Here is a 14,915-nt window from a genome sequence, read left to right on the forward strand (position 1 = left end):
AACAGCAGCTGGTGCAACAGCGCGAGCGTTGTTCCTCTCACACGCTTCTGCACACCAAATCTGGAACTACTGTCCATCATGTGTCGTCCTTTTTATTTACCTCCGAAGTTCACATCGGTCATAATCAGTGCTGTTTATATTCCACCACAAGCGAACACGGACACTGCCTTATGCGAGCTGCATGAGGCACTCACACAGCACCAAACACAAAACCGGGACGCGGCGCTTATTGTGGCGAGGGACTTTAATAGTGCCAACCTCAAACGCGCAGCGCCGAACTTTTATCAGCACATCACCTGTCCCACCAGGGGCGAAAGGACACTGGATCATTGTTATACAACTGTCAAGAAGGGTTACAAGGCACAATCTTTTCCACCGTTTGGTAAATCCAACCACGCCGCCATCTTCCTCATGCCAAAATACAAACAAAGGATGAAACAGGCTACCTCATCCTGCTTTCCTCAATGACTATCGCCCTGTAGCCCTCACCTTAGTAGTGATGAAGTGCTTTAAACGCCTGGTCAGAGACTTCATCATTTCTTCACTACCAGACACACTGGACCCACAGTTCACTTATCGTCCAAACCGTTCCACGGACGATGCAATCTCTTATTTCCTCCATACATCTCTCACTCACCTGGACACTCGGAGGGGGAATTATGTGAAAATGCTCTTCATCGACTACAGCTCTGCATTTAATACCATAATTCCCTTCACACTTACCACCAAGCTGGAGCACCTGGGACTCAGCTCATCCATGTGTCAGTGGATCTCTAATTTTCTGACTGGCAGACCATAGGCAGTAAAGATGGGCAGACATGTCTCAGCCTCCCTCACTCTTAGCACTGGAGCCCCCCAGGGTTGTGTTCTGAGCCCCCTGCTGTACTCTCTGTACACCTATGACTGCGTGGCCACTACCAACTCCACCACCGTCATCAAGTTTGCTCACGACACTGTTGTCGTGGGCCTGATCACGAACAACGATGAGACAGCCTACCTGGAGGAGGTTGGAAATCTGGAGAACTGGTGCCAGAGGAACAATCTCCTCCTGAACGTCAGTAAGACAAAGAAGCTGATAGTGGACTTCAGTACAAAGCAGGTGAGGAAATACCAGACCCCTGTCATCAACAGGAGCCCAGTAGGGAGAGTGGACAGCTTCAGATACCTCGGTGTTCACATCACGCAGGACCTGGCATGGTCCTGTCACATCAACACCGTGGTAAAAAAGGCCCGGCAGCATTTCTACCACCTCAGACGCTTGAGAGACTTTAGACTGCCCTCCAAGGTGCTCAGGAATTTCTACTCCTGCACCATAGAGAGCATCCTGATGGGAAACATCACGACCTGGTTCGGGAACAGCACCATGCAGGACAGACGAGCTCTAAAAAGGGTGGTGCGATCAGCTGAGCGCATCATCCGCACCGAGCTCCCTGACCTGCACCCGATCTACAGCAAGCAGTGCTTGACCAAGGCCAGGAAGATCGTGAAGGACCTCAGCCACCCCAACAACGGACTGTTTACTCTGTTGCGGTCTGGGAAGCGATTCTGCTCCCTGAAGGCCAACACAGAGAGACTGAGGAGGAGCTTCTTCCCGCAGGCGATAAGGTCTCTCAACTACACCACTATGCAGAACTAACACAATCTTTTCACAATTGATCAATCAATTAATCTTTTTACATCCATGGACACTATGGACAATTCCACGCACACCTACCTTCATATCTACACTACATGTTTACGTTTACATCCTGGACCATTGCACAAAGACACTTTAATAACTTTGCACACCGACCTTGACATCTACATTACATGGTTACGTTTACATCCTGGACCAGTGCACAAAGACACTTTAATAACCTTTGCACAAAGTCACTTTGTTCTATGCATATTTGCACACCATCTTTCTTACAAAATATCAATATTTCTAAATTCCTTAAATGCTCTTGTACAGTACAGTATATTTCAATTTGTACAGTATATTTCTATTTTTCATGTAAAGCATATTTCTATTTTTATTTTTAGTTCTATTTTTTCTAGTTTAATTTAATTTTTCTATCTTATTTCTTTTATTCATATTTTTTTCTTATTATAAGCTTTAATTCTCTTTTAGGGTCACTGGCAGTCGTATAAGCATTTCACTACATGTCGTACTGTGTATGACTGTGTATGTGACAAATAAAATTTGAATTTGAATTTGAGATCACACAGTTTCTGCAATACTCCCAGACATCACGGCGTATCTCCGGCCAGTAGGCGACCTCCAGCAGCCTCCGCAGGGTCTTCATCCGCCCCAGATGACCACTGAAAGGGTTGTCGTGGGCGTACTGCAGATATTGAGGCCGGAGTGTAATTGGAATGACCATCTAAAGGATACTACACCCATCTTGCTTAGGAATCTGACAATACAGGAACTGGTTTATTATGCAATAGTGTATTTTCTTCACATCAGGATCTAACTTTGCCTCTCTCCACAGTGCGTGAAGTGCCTCATCCTCCTTCTGAGCCTTCTGCAACTCCCCCCAATCGTATTGCAGACCCCACTGCAGATCATTACCTTGGTGTACCGCCAGATAGGCGTCCGTGGTCTCTTCCTGCCAGCATCCTGATAGAGAATCAGGAACGGTGTTGCACTGCCCCTTGCGGTACTGGACTACAAAGTCAAGAGCCTGCAGTCTAAGCACCCATCGAGTTACGCGTGAGGAAGGGTTCGGTTGATTAAAATCCGAAGTCAAGGCGGCATGATCGGTAATGATAGTAAAAGCTTTTCCTTCCAAGTACTGACGCCACCTCTTTACTGCCCATACTACTGCCAGACATTCTTTCTCTGACGCTGAATAGCTGGTTTCAGCTCTGTGCAGCAGTCGGGAGGCGTAAGCAATCACGTGTTTTCCATCCTCGTGATCCTGGGTGAGTACCGCACCTAGACCAACGTTGCTGGCGTCTGTCTGTACCTTAAAGGGGCGGTTGAAGTCTGGAGCTGTTAAAACCGGAGTGTTTTTCAGAGCAGCTCTCAGATCTTCCAAGGCTGACTGGCATTTGGATGTCCACACCCACTTGGCTCCTTTCTTCTTCAGGGCGTGCGAAGAAGCAGCACGCTCTGAGAAGTGGGGGATGAATCGATGTACCAACCAGCAGGGAACGGGGTAAGTTTTGATTGCCGCAACTTTGGCCTTTTCTGTCTTTATGCCTTCTGCTGATATTATGTGTACCAGAAAGGAGAGAGATGACTGACAGAATTTGCATTTTTTTAGATTGAGTGTAAGACCAGCAGCTTTGAGGAGAGAGAATATCTGTCGGAGATGGTCAAGGTGAGAAATAGCATCCTTTGCATTTCCACCTGCCATTAGCTGCGCAGATCCAGAGAGCTGAATATAGTGGCCTCATAGAGCGCTTCCAGGATTTGGACCTGGGGCATAGGGAAGCCGTCCAGCGGTGTTTTGCTGTTGGGGGCCCTAAAGTCCACACAGAAACGGGTCCCACTGCCCTTTTTACCCACCAGCACGACCGGAGCGGCCCATGGCGAGGTGGATGGCCTGATGATTCCAGCCTCCAGCATCTTGGCAACCTCTTCCTCCACGATCTGCTGTTTGTGGATGGGTACCAGGTAAGCCCTTTTCCTGACTGGTCTCTCATCGGTGGTGTATATATGATGAGTTAAAACCTTGGTATGGCCAATTTTGTCGGTACATACAGTTGGCCATTCTAATAATAATTCCTGTACCGGATGTTTATGCTCTCCTGACAGGGCGGCGTTGCTGACCAGGTCTGAGATGATGGCCTTGGAGGTCTCCGACAATTGAGGCAATGGATTAGCTACATACAGTGAGACTTGGCCGTGAGTGGGTGCATAAAGCGGGAAGTATTCCCCGTCTCTACCCAAGATAGTGTAGGAGCGTTGGCTAAAATAGTTTAGTTTGGGAGCTAAAATGGGATTTTGCCTCTGTCTAAAAGCTTTAGCGGCGTTAAAATTTCTCTCCACCAGCATTCCGATTCGTACCAGCTCACTGATGGTAATGACTGTGCTCCACAGCAGCCTGGCGATGCGAGGGTTGCAATTCCTTAGCGTCGCTTGCACAATTTCTCTCTCCGTCATCCCCGGTTTCCACCTCAGGCAGAGAGCTCAATATTGTCAGGCGAAGTCCCTTATGCTCTCGTCGGGGCGCTGGATTTGCTCTCTCAGACGCTTCTCAGCCTCGACCTCATGATCCTCGGTGAGGAACGCCTTCAGCAACGCAGCTTTGAATGACCTCCAGCTCTTGATACCGTGTCTTTCTGCGGTCCACCAGTCTTTAGCAGTGTGATTGAGTATAGAGGGGAGTGTAGCTAATACGTCACTATCAGAAATTGGATGTCAAGCTAAGTACTCCTTACACCTTACCAAAAAACTAATGGAATCTTCCCCTTCAGTACCGCCAAACCTAGGGAACTCCAGTTTTATAGTGCCTTGAAAGTAGAAGCATGCGTGCAGCTACTGGGAAAGGGAGGATGAGAACTGGACTCTGGTTGAGGGAACGGAGTGGAGGTAGCGACTGGCTGCGCTTCCATCATGGCCTTTAGTTGTGAGTCCCGCCTCTTCATGCATTCCATCATGGAACGGCCTACGTCGTTCAAATAACTTTCGCATTGTTTTTTCTGGCGCATTCGTTGCATCTCTTCCTGTACACTCTCCAGCTTGTGCTGGCTTACCAGAATATCTGTGTCACGATTGCGTTGCAGTTCTGCCCCAGAAACTCCTTAATCCTCATTGTCTAGGTAAAGATCGCTAAGAGTAGTAATTAACTCCTGGATGGGCTCACGACACATCACGTAAGGGCCTGCAGTGAAGTCGTGGGCTACTAATCCTTCTTTAGCTTGTGCTTCAAATTCGGCCATGGTTTGTCCCTATTTGCCTCTAATTAACAAAATGGTTATCCAAACCCTTGAGTGAGAGTATTGCAAGGTGTAAAACGGTATGAGAAAGGGCTGGCTAGGTAACCGCTAACATGCAACAGCTCACGGAGAACTCACAGACACAAAACAACAGCAAAGACGAGGACATGAACAAAAAACCCTCCTGCATAGCCACAGCAGGAGGAATGCCATCAATACACAGTAAGCACACATAAATTCATTCTAATTGTCTCGGCGGGCTACAAATAAATGCCCAAACAAATATTTTAACTTTTGTACTTACATGCGCACACGGACAAGAATATCCCGCATTTGGGTTTATGCAAACATAGAGCTATTTAGCATTAGCATCGGTTTTTAGCTTTTAGCATCAATATTAGCCTTTAGCATCAGTATTAGCTTCGGGCTGTGGAATGGTTGCCATTACCTAGCCAAACCTCTCTTCCTTTTTTATTTAAAAAACATAATTAGCGGCCGCAGCGCCCCCTGCTGCCCGGGAGCCCGTAACCAGGAACCGCCTGTTACAACTAGGGTACTACTTTTTTGCGCAGTACTAGGGTACTACTTTTTTTGTGGGCAGGTCTGCGCCGGGCGCACAATCACACAGACAGGGAGCAGTGCAGACAGGGATCAGTGCAGACAGGGATCAGAGCAGAGAGCGGAGCAGTATAGCAGGGAAAATTAAAATTTCCCACATCCCGTCCCGGTCGGGACAAGTGGGAGGCGGAGTGCACCGTGTGCAAAGCCGGTACATATGTCTCGGTATCCAATAAAGTTGCTGGGGATCTGAAAGCCCACATGGACACAGAGAAACATAACAAAGCTGTCGAGGTGAGAGTTTTTCTGCAAAGTTGGCAGCGTTTTTTGTCAGATCAGGACAATCAGAGAATGATGTAAATGCAGCAGAAGGTCATAACGTCATTTTCCCTTAAATGCACAAGGAGGATGAACCGTCATCAGCACTCAAAAGAGAAGACCCGAAGCTGACACAGCCGCTGAATCCAACAGTGAACTTTGGGAAAGGGGCCAACCAAACTTCAACCCAGCAGCTGGGTTACACAAAAACTACTCAATTCTCTGTAAATAACCCAGAAAAATGACCCAACAGAGGCAACCCAGCATTTGGGTAAAAAAAACAACAGTATTTTTTTGTGTGTAGGTCTGTTATCTGACAATGGCACCGTTTTTTCATAAATGCTTAATTGTCCCTGATTGATTTCACGACAGAGTATTAGGGCCAAGATGGGATAAAAAAAATTTTTTATCCCAGAGGGAGGGGCAGTAAATTTCCGAATTTAAAATTCCAAAGTTTCGAGACTAAAACTCGAAAGTTTCGAGATGAAAATATTTTAAAATTTTTAGAAAAATATCTTAAAATTTTTAAGAACAAAACTCGAAACTTTTAAGAAAAAAAACTTTAAATTTTCAAGAAAGAAAAAAACAAAAAAAATGTCAGAAGAAAAAAAAATTAACTTTATCAAGGAAGGATACCCATCTCTACACAAGGGTAAAAGAGCACACACCAGAGTGCAAGGGAAAGGCGGCTACATCAGTTAAGTTTGCATGGTAAAATGAATAAAATTGATAGGTAACCTCGGAAGTGGAGCGCTAGTTAGATAACCTCATGGCAAAGCATACTGCTCACCGGCAAGGTAAAGCTAGTGAAAAGCTTGAATGTTAACAACCCTGCAAACTTACTCGAGTGTCAGTAGCTTTCAGTCTCAGTGAGTATGACTGATATAGTGGTATATTGGTTCCGTAACCCATGCTAAAGAACAGGTGACTTTTGGATTCACTTTTAAGTGTGTATTTGTGCATGTGTTGTGCACGTATTCTGCTTGGTAGTTGCAATGCTTGTGTGTTTGTAACCCTTGGTTAAGTTTTATGTGGCCTGTTTGTATAAGCATGGCTAATACGAAAAAAATAATAAAAAAAAATAAAAAACTGATGAGCTGAGATGTGTTTGATCAACTTTTGTTTTAGAACCATAGACAGCGCGCACGGATGCATGCACGCACACACAGAAATGCATGCCGTAAACAGTATTTTTTACTTGCCTTCTCTATTGATGTAGATGATAATTCGATTATCTTAATTTATTATCTGATTATCTTTGTTTTTTACATTGTTTAAGCATTGTCCAGCGTGCTTCAGGTACGTAGTTTTTACATAGTCCCTAATTTTTTCGTCTCACGCTGACCCACTTGATCAGTTCCCATTCTGTGCTTTGGGACTTCCTTGGACTTAATGTGACATGCCAATAGTGCACCACAAGTGATTTTCCAAATCAGGTATCCCACTGTAGTGGGGAAGTCGTTGCAAACTGTACATAGTATTAAATATCAAGGGGATTTATAGAGTTGTGTTATTTTAATGTAAGCAGAACTGGTTTATGAAACTAATTAAAACCTATGATTTGATGAACGCTTTGTAAAGATTTCTTCATAGAAGAGGATGAAAGCAGATCTGTTTTATACAATTTACTGAAAGCTTTTTGTTTTTTTCTAAAAGGATATTCATCAGCAATGTATTGCAGTGCAAAGCTTCTCAATAATAAAAGCCATGGCGTCTAGTAGCTCTCCATATCCTGCCAGATGATGTTTACATAGGACTAGTAATAGTGAATGATTTTATAAGAAAAAAACCAAGCCATATTTAATCATTAGCATATATTATATTGTGCTAACTTTACAAACGCAACTCTTTCAGATGTTGGATATTGATAACTGTATTTGTTCACAGCACTGCCAATGTATAGAGTCATCACAGTCTCTGATTTTTTACGTCAACGCAATTTCACTGAAGATGTAATCAGCCGTCTGGAGGAGGAAAAGGTACTAATATTTTAAATAAATGTTTGGTTTAACAGGATAGACTGAATAGATAGATTGAATATTAAATATTACATAATTGCCCAGGTCCGTATTTAAATTAAATTCAATTAATTTATTTATTTTTGTGATTAATTGTGCAGCACTAGTTATTCTGAGTATATTGTGCATATGTTAATCATACACAAGGTAAAATATCAACCCACCAAATTTTTCTCTTTACTTTTACACATAAAAACTAAACTAGTAAGATGAGAAATGAGATATCCCTTGTCCCACAGCGGGAAAATTTCTTACAGGTTTTTTTTAGGAGAAATTAAGGGTTTAGATAAAGTTTTGATCTATGCCACACATTTTCCATTTTTACCCCTTGTTTCAGTGAGTTATTCATGTTAAATTTTAAGGAACAAAAACTATTTCTTAAAATTGTTTTATTTATTTAACAGATTGACAAAGATGTCATCCCTCTTTTGAAAGACAGGGATCTGGCTAAATACATTTACTCATATGGAGATCGGCTGGCATCGATAAACTTCTGCAAAAATCAAACACCACTTCAGAAAAAAAGATTGGTCTTTCCAAACAGCTCAGGACAAAGCTCCAGAAGAGAAAGGAAGTTGATGCAAATAAAACTAATGATCAAGTTCAAAACATTGAATCTTCAGGTCCTGCAATAAAGAAAGGGAAAGCTACCCATCGCAAAATTGAAATAGGGTGGTTGCACAGTGAGAGTGGACAATTAAAGCAAATGAAAGTAAAACAAAGTTCAAAACCAGTTCCCCAGACCATGAAGCCAAACATCTCTCTCCATAATTGACTAGGAGAGAGTAAAAGACTTCAAGTCTGACTAATCTACCTGTACATCAGATGTAACATGTGCCAATCATAACTTAATACAATCTATAATGTGTGTAAAATTCTGCCATGTGTGTTTTCAGACTATTAGTACACACAGTAGTGTGTACTGTATGTGTATGAGGTAAGGTGAGGAAAATCAGTGTCCAAAACATCCAAGTCATCTTCCAAGCTGATCTCTTCTTCGACCCAGATACTTTACGTATAGTAGAGAGTCAGTTGGAGCCCAGAAGAGAGGTAACTAGCACTTCATTATGCTTCAATCCTTCAATCTTTACTACAGAAGATATGCATCAGCATACTGTATGAATCAGGAAAATCTCAGATTAGAGTTACATATGGATGATTTAGGAATATCTCTGATTCCACCTTGTCTGATGTTGCTATGAGAAAGCCTTTGGTTAGACATAAACAACATTCATAAATTTTATTGGACGCAATAAAATCAACCATCAGCTGATCTAATGAAATTTCTGTACATTGTCACAATTTGTTATGCGGCCTGCTTCCTTCCAGTGTTCTGTTGAGGAAATTAGGATTAAATCATGCTGCTTTTTTTGTAAAAGCAATATAGTTGTGTGAACAGGAGTATAGTCACATACAACATGGAAGACATCAATCTTTGTCACATAGAATCTGTACAAATGTTTGTCATGTTAGGTGTGTTAGTTTGAATATTAGTTGAAGTCAGTCAGTTAGTTCTTTGTCTGTGTCAGGAGTGCATGCCGCTCTGTCATGAGCTCCCAAGCCGAGCTATGTGCTTAATTTCGAGCAGCGGAGCTCAACGCTGCATAATTTGGTTTCCAACTTGTGCCAATAGTTGGTTATTTCTCAATCATGAATTAATCTATTTACTTACTTATTTTTGTTACTGCAGTCAGTATATCGTGTGCACAAATGTAATAATTTTATAAGCATGCTTTGATTGTTGGTGAATTGTAGTGTATCAAAGTTAGGTGGACACCTCGAGGTGGTCAGTTTAATTACGGACACTTTAAGTTCGTTTCATTGACTTATTCCAGAATACAGTATATATATATCCAAAACTAATATTGCAGTTTAGAATGCAACTACCGTGAATTAACGAGGCATTCGGCAGTCCCTAACCATTCTGCCTTGTTCCTAAGAACACCCGCTCAGTGAAATGAGCCTTGGTTGCGCCTGGCCGATCCCGCACGTAACTACGACAAGGAGAGCAATACCCAAAAAAAGCTAAATTATGCACATTGTAGGTGTATAACTGCAACTGCACCCCGCTCCCTGTTCCAAAGTCCGCACTCTAAGGAATATGGATATTTTAATCAATTAATTAATTTTATTTGTTACCCACGCGCCGCTACGCCAGGGCCAGCTTATACACTAATGCACATCACAAATGCCTCACTAAATTACAGAAATTTTTCCCAAAATTACAAATTGCTTTGAACGGTATGAATACATTCGCCACATATGCCCCCTTAAATTATAAATGCAACTTCTTAAATTTCAGGTATAGCAGGTGAACAAAAACAGTTATCTATTATTATTAGTAAGTTATTATTATTATTATTATTATTATCATTATTTTTATTAATGTATTTATTCATTTTTTAGGATCAGAATCTATTGAACCTAAAAACAAATTGAAATGTCATGTGGCTAGACTTTGTGTCTAGTGGTGTCCAATTTAGATGGAGAACTTTTTTAAAAACTGTTGAAATGTACACAAAACTGTTCAAAATCTTCTTTCTGCCCATGCTCCATCTCTAACAGTCACTTCTGTAAATCCCTTCTATGCACATGTCCACAGCATCTTAATCTGGCCTCTCTAACTTTGTTTCCAAACTGCCCTACTTGCACTGTTCCTCCAATATACACATGCCAAATTCTGTCCATTCTTGTCACTCTCAAAGCAAATTGCACCATCTTTAGCTCCGCCCCTACAGCCCTGTTTCCTTTCTTTTTATCAGCAGTGATGTCTACAAACCATACAAGACCGCTGGTTTCACAACAATTCTACAAACTTTTCTTTTCATATTTGCATATACCTAGTTGTTTCTTGTTGTGTCCGCCGTACCTTGATACACTTACCGGTCCGGGCCCGATCGACCGGGAGAGACAAACACACACACACACACGCAGGCATGATGTCTAAAGATCTTTGTTTATTCTCAGCAAAGAATGCACATTTAAACAGTGCTACGTCCCCAACATCAAAAGAACCAGTCATTAACATGTCAGTCATAGAGGGACCTGGAGACAGACAGGTGAGAGGAGATACATTTGCATTCTCCTGATTAAACAAAAGGATTCTAGCAGACAGGAGCCATTTGGATGTATCCTCGTCTGGATACAGGATATAGAAGGTATTACCACAAAAGGCATGAGAAAGCACAGTGAGGGGTCTGTTCTCAGAGCACAGGAATCTTCTTATTAGATTACATTGTCTTACTATATTATAAAACCTTACAGATACTGTCCTACAAAAAGGAAAGAATCTCTTCTTCCCAAATGGAATGTCAACCAAAGGGCATTGTAGGATTACAAATTTATAAAATGTTAAATTTAGCTTCCAACATAATAGTATATAAACTAAACAAGTTATGTACATTGGGTTTTACATTTTAGGGTAAAGATGGTGACATTCTAAGAAGATCAAGTCTGGTACCCCAGGTGTCAGAGACATTAACCTTTTGTCTCTATGTACTTCCTGACCACTGGCTAGGGTCCCAAAGTCAATGTGAATGCTTGTCTCAATGAGATGTAAAGGTTTGGGTGATACTGTCAGGCTGATTAGATTAGCACCTATGCATTTGAAAGTCACTGTTATGCTGATGAGATCAGGGCTGAGGAATTTCCGTTACCAGGCTGATTCCTGTACTACACTATGCTTTGTTTAGATTGTCTCCACCTCTTTGTATCCCTCCCTCTTGTAAAATATAAACTCTCCAGAGCTAAGTTTTCAGTCAGACTTGGATGACTACAGCGACGCTCAGCGAGTTCTCAATAAAGAGTAACTTCTGCTTGAATGATATCCCAACGTCTCCTGGTCTCTGAAAAACTTCCCAACAGCATGAAACAGATTTCAACTTCAAAGTGTGGGATTATAAACAAAATCGAGTCACTGAGGATGTAACCATTGGATTAATTTATAATACTCTCTGCATGGCCAGGCTACGTTTCTATATTGCTACTTTTCCCAAGGAGCATGTAAGGGCCATATTTTATTCTTGTGATTTGTTGTTGTGTTTATTTTATTTCAGTCTATTAGTTAAGCATTAAGCATAAGTATCATACTCATAATTTGTATTGTGACATCATTTCATGAGTTGTTCTGTGACATCATCTCACAGTTATGTAGCTGCATGTCTATCACGCACGTTAGTTGTTCAGTTGTTGTTAAGACACGGAAGGATACAGAAAGGTGTGGAGAACACAAGCTTTTGACCGTGAGACCGTAAGCTAAAAGATACAGTAAAATGAGTTGTTGTAACTGTAATCTATCGAAGCTACAGAACACAGCAAATGACTTGTCGTGACTACAGTGGATTTATGCAAGAAACTGTAACAACTGTTTTACTTTGATGTTGAAAATAAAACAAGAGACAAAGAAATCAACGAAACGTCTGGAGTCGTGAGTGACACTGTGTAACAAAAGACACGTGTCAAACCTTGTGAATAACATGCACGTACAGAGCAGTTACAAAGTGATAGTGACAGAGATGAAACAGAAGTCAATGATGAGGTAGATGGATGCTGATGATATGGAGAAAGAGGATGATGTTGGTCAACAAACTGGTGATGATTTTCAGGAACAGCATAACCTCCTGCTATATAAGCAAAATGATGTATCCCCAAATATTGTCATGGAAGGTGGTAAACTGGACAGCCCCTTATTATTAGTCACTGATTCTCATGGTATCACAGGTCCTCAATACAGATGTTGCCATTAAGACTGCGCGTGTTTTCCCGCGAGATGCCGCAATTTAATGCGCGCATGCCGCGACTTGCTGCAAGCAACATTCGGGAATTTAAATAAATGTTTTGTGCTTCACTGAATATCCGCCAGATGGTGCATGGAAGGACTTTATCTAAAGGCCGGACCAAGTACAACAATGAATTGTGCATAAAGTTAGCCTAAAACAATATTGTTTCCAATGCAGAAGCAAACATGAATTTTATTTTACAACAGAAATTTCATAATGAACATGTGTATATGTGCTTCATATTATTTTCATAATGATGAAATGAGATGCCCAAATTCGTGCTTTAAAAGTTTCTTATATAGTTTTTGTAATGTCTTAACAGGGACAAAACAATGAAAGACATGGCAATGCCTCGATTTAAATGGTATTGAAATTAATTTAATTTCCTGATAGTACGCTATCTGATAGTGTTAACTATGCAAATGTCCTGATTCGTGAATATGCCAACATATCTTATTTAAAACGTAAAAATGTGTCGCAATCATCAGAAGACATGAATGAACTATATATATATATATATATATATATATATATATATATATATATATATTTATTAAGTAAATATTATTTTATGAACACAAAAGTGCTTATGTTGATATACAGGTTGATATACAGGTCAATCTGCATTTGAAAATTTAACCAGAATCTCTCTCTATATATATATATCGGCCCTATATCAAGAGAGAGAGAGAGAGAGAGAGAGGTGTTTTGCTGGTGAAAAACATTTTAGGCAGAGACGTCTGCTCTGTCTTTGTTTTAAAACCCCCAATTCTGCGAATTCCCCCATCAGCAAAACCGGTTTGATAACTTTACACCTCTCATGAATGAAAGGTGAGAGGAGGCATAACTGGGGGTTCTGTGGGTGCGCTTCACCTCGGAGTGTGCTGTCGCGTTGTATTCAAAGAATAGACTAAAACAAAATCATGTTTTTGTTCAGCATTGGAAACAATATTGTATTAGGCTAACTTTATTAAAGATTATACACTTTTGTATTCTTTGTAAAATGTCTATTTGCCCACAAACGCGCCATCTTTAAATTTGAACAGAAAATAATAGTGGGCTGGTAGGAATGTTATTTTTCCTATAACTTAAACGGCTGAATAAGGTTAAATATACACAATAAATTAATAATTGCGTTTGCTTTACATTTGAGCACTCATGTGTAAATAGCTTTTTCATTGCATATATACTACCAGATCATATATTTGTGTCTAATACTGTTTAATTCATATTTTACAACATTACATGCTGTTTGTAATTTACTTGCGATTGTACTTTTAAACTGTAACCTACGTATCTACAATATAAGCATATTTAACTACTTCAGCATTGAATGAGAAATTTGGTCGGTCTGGCTTTAAGATAACGTCCTTTTTGATATAATTTTATTATTTAATTGATTATCTTATTATAAACATGATTCTTATTCTCTATATTCTTTTCGAGTATAGTCCTATATGTCTGCATTTTTCCACACACGTTTATCATCCCTTTGATCAAAACGCTGCCTTTTGTTAAGGCTGCGGGTTTATACACGCTGATGAATGAATTTTAAATGAATTTTAAAGCATCTTTTTAGGCCTAAATATTTATTTTTATTTATGGCCAGGTGTGTGTGTGTTTGTGTGTGTGCACGTAGAGTTTGTGTGTGTGTTTGTGACGTTATCCTCTCCTTCGAACGTGCTTGCAATCAACCAACCCAGGCCTCCAAACTCAGAAGGCTACGTGTCATAGTCGATAACTGCTCCTTTGATCTGCTGGTTACAGCGGGGTGCCGACTGCTGATCAGCATATAGTAAACTGTACAAGCCAAGCTCTTCCCCAAAAAATAGTGTGACTCTTACTACGCTGAAGTACCATTTAAAGCTATTTATTCATTTATCTTTTATTTGCTTACTTACTTACTAATTAGGGAATGCTTTTTTAGGGTTTTAAAACTACGGCAGTATGAATGACAATGGAATATCGCAGAAAGTGCGAGTTGACGCCCTTGCACCAGTCACTAACCATAAAAATGTTGGATTTGAATTACAATGGCACTTATATTCGTGTTTATTTAAATTCTTAAATCATTATGTTTACCCATGGGTTTACTGCATAAACACCAGAACAAAAGGTCCAGGGACAAAATGGAGATGTTTCTTTTTCGTTTTTTTTTTTTTTCATTCGCGCAAAGCCGCGGCAAGTCGCGGGATCCCTTTACTCGAAACGTGCGTTTTTAATGCATCTGTACATCACCGATCACTTCTACAGTGTAACAGATAAAATGCAGCCTATTATTCCAAACATTGACCTCACATCTGATCTGTCTGATCAGGAAGTTACATTCGGCCCACATGATACTGGAAAGAAAAGTGACAACAATGACCCCATA

The sequence above is a fragment of the Clarias gariepinus genome, chromosome 17 (genome assembly GCF_024256425.1).
Source record: "Clarias gariepinus isolate MV-2021 ecotype Netherlands chromosome 17, CGAR_prim_01v2, whole genome shotgun sequence".
Classification (NCBI taxonomy): Eukaryota; Metazoa; Chordata; class Actinopteri; order Siluriformes; family Clariidae; genus Clarias; species Clarias gariepinus.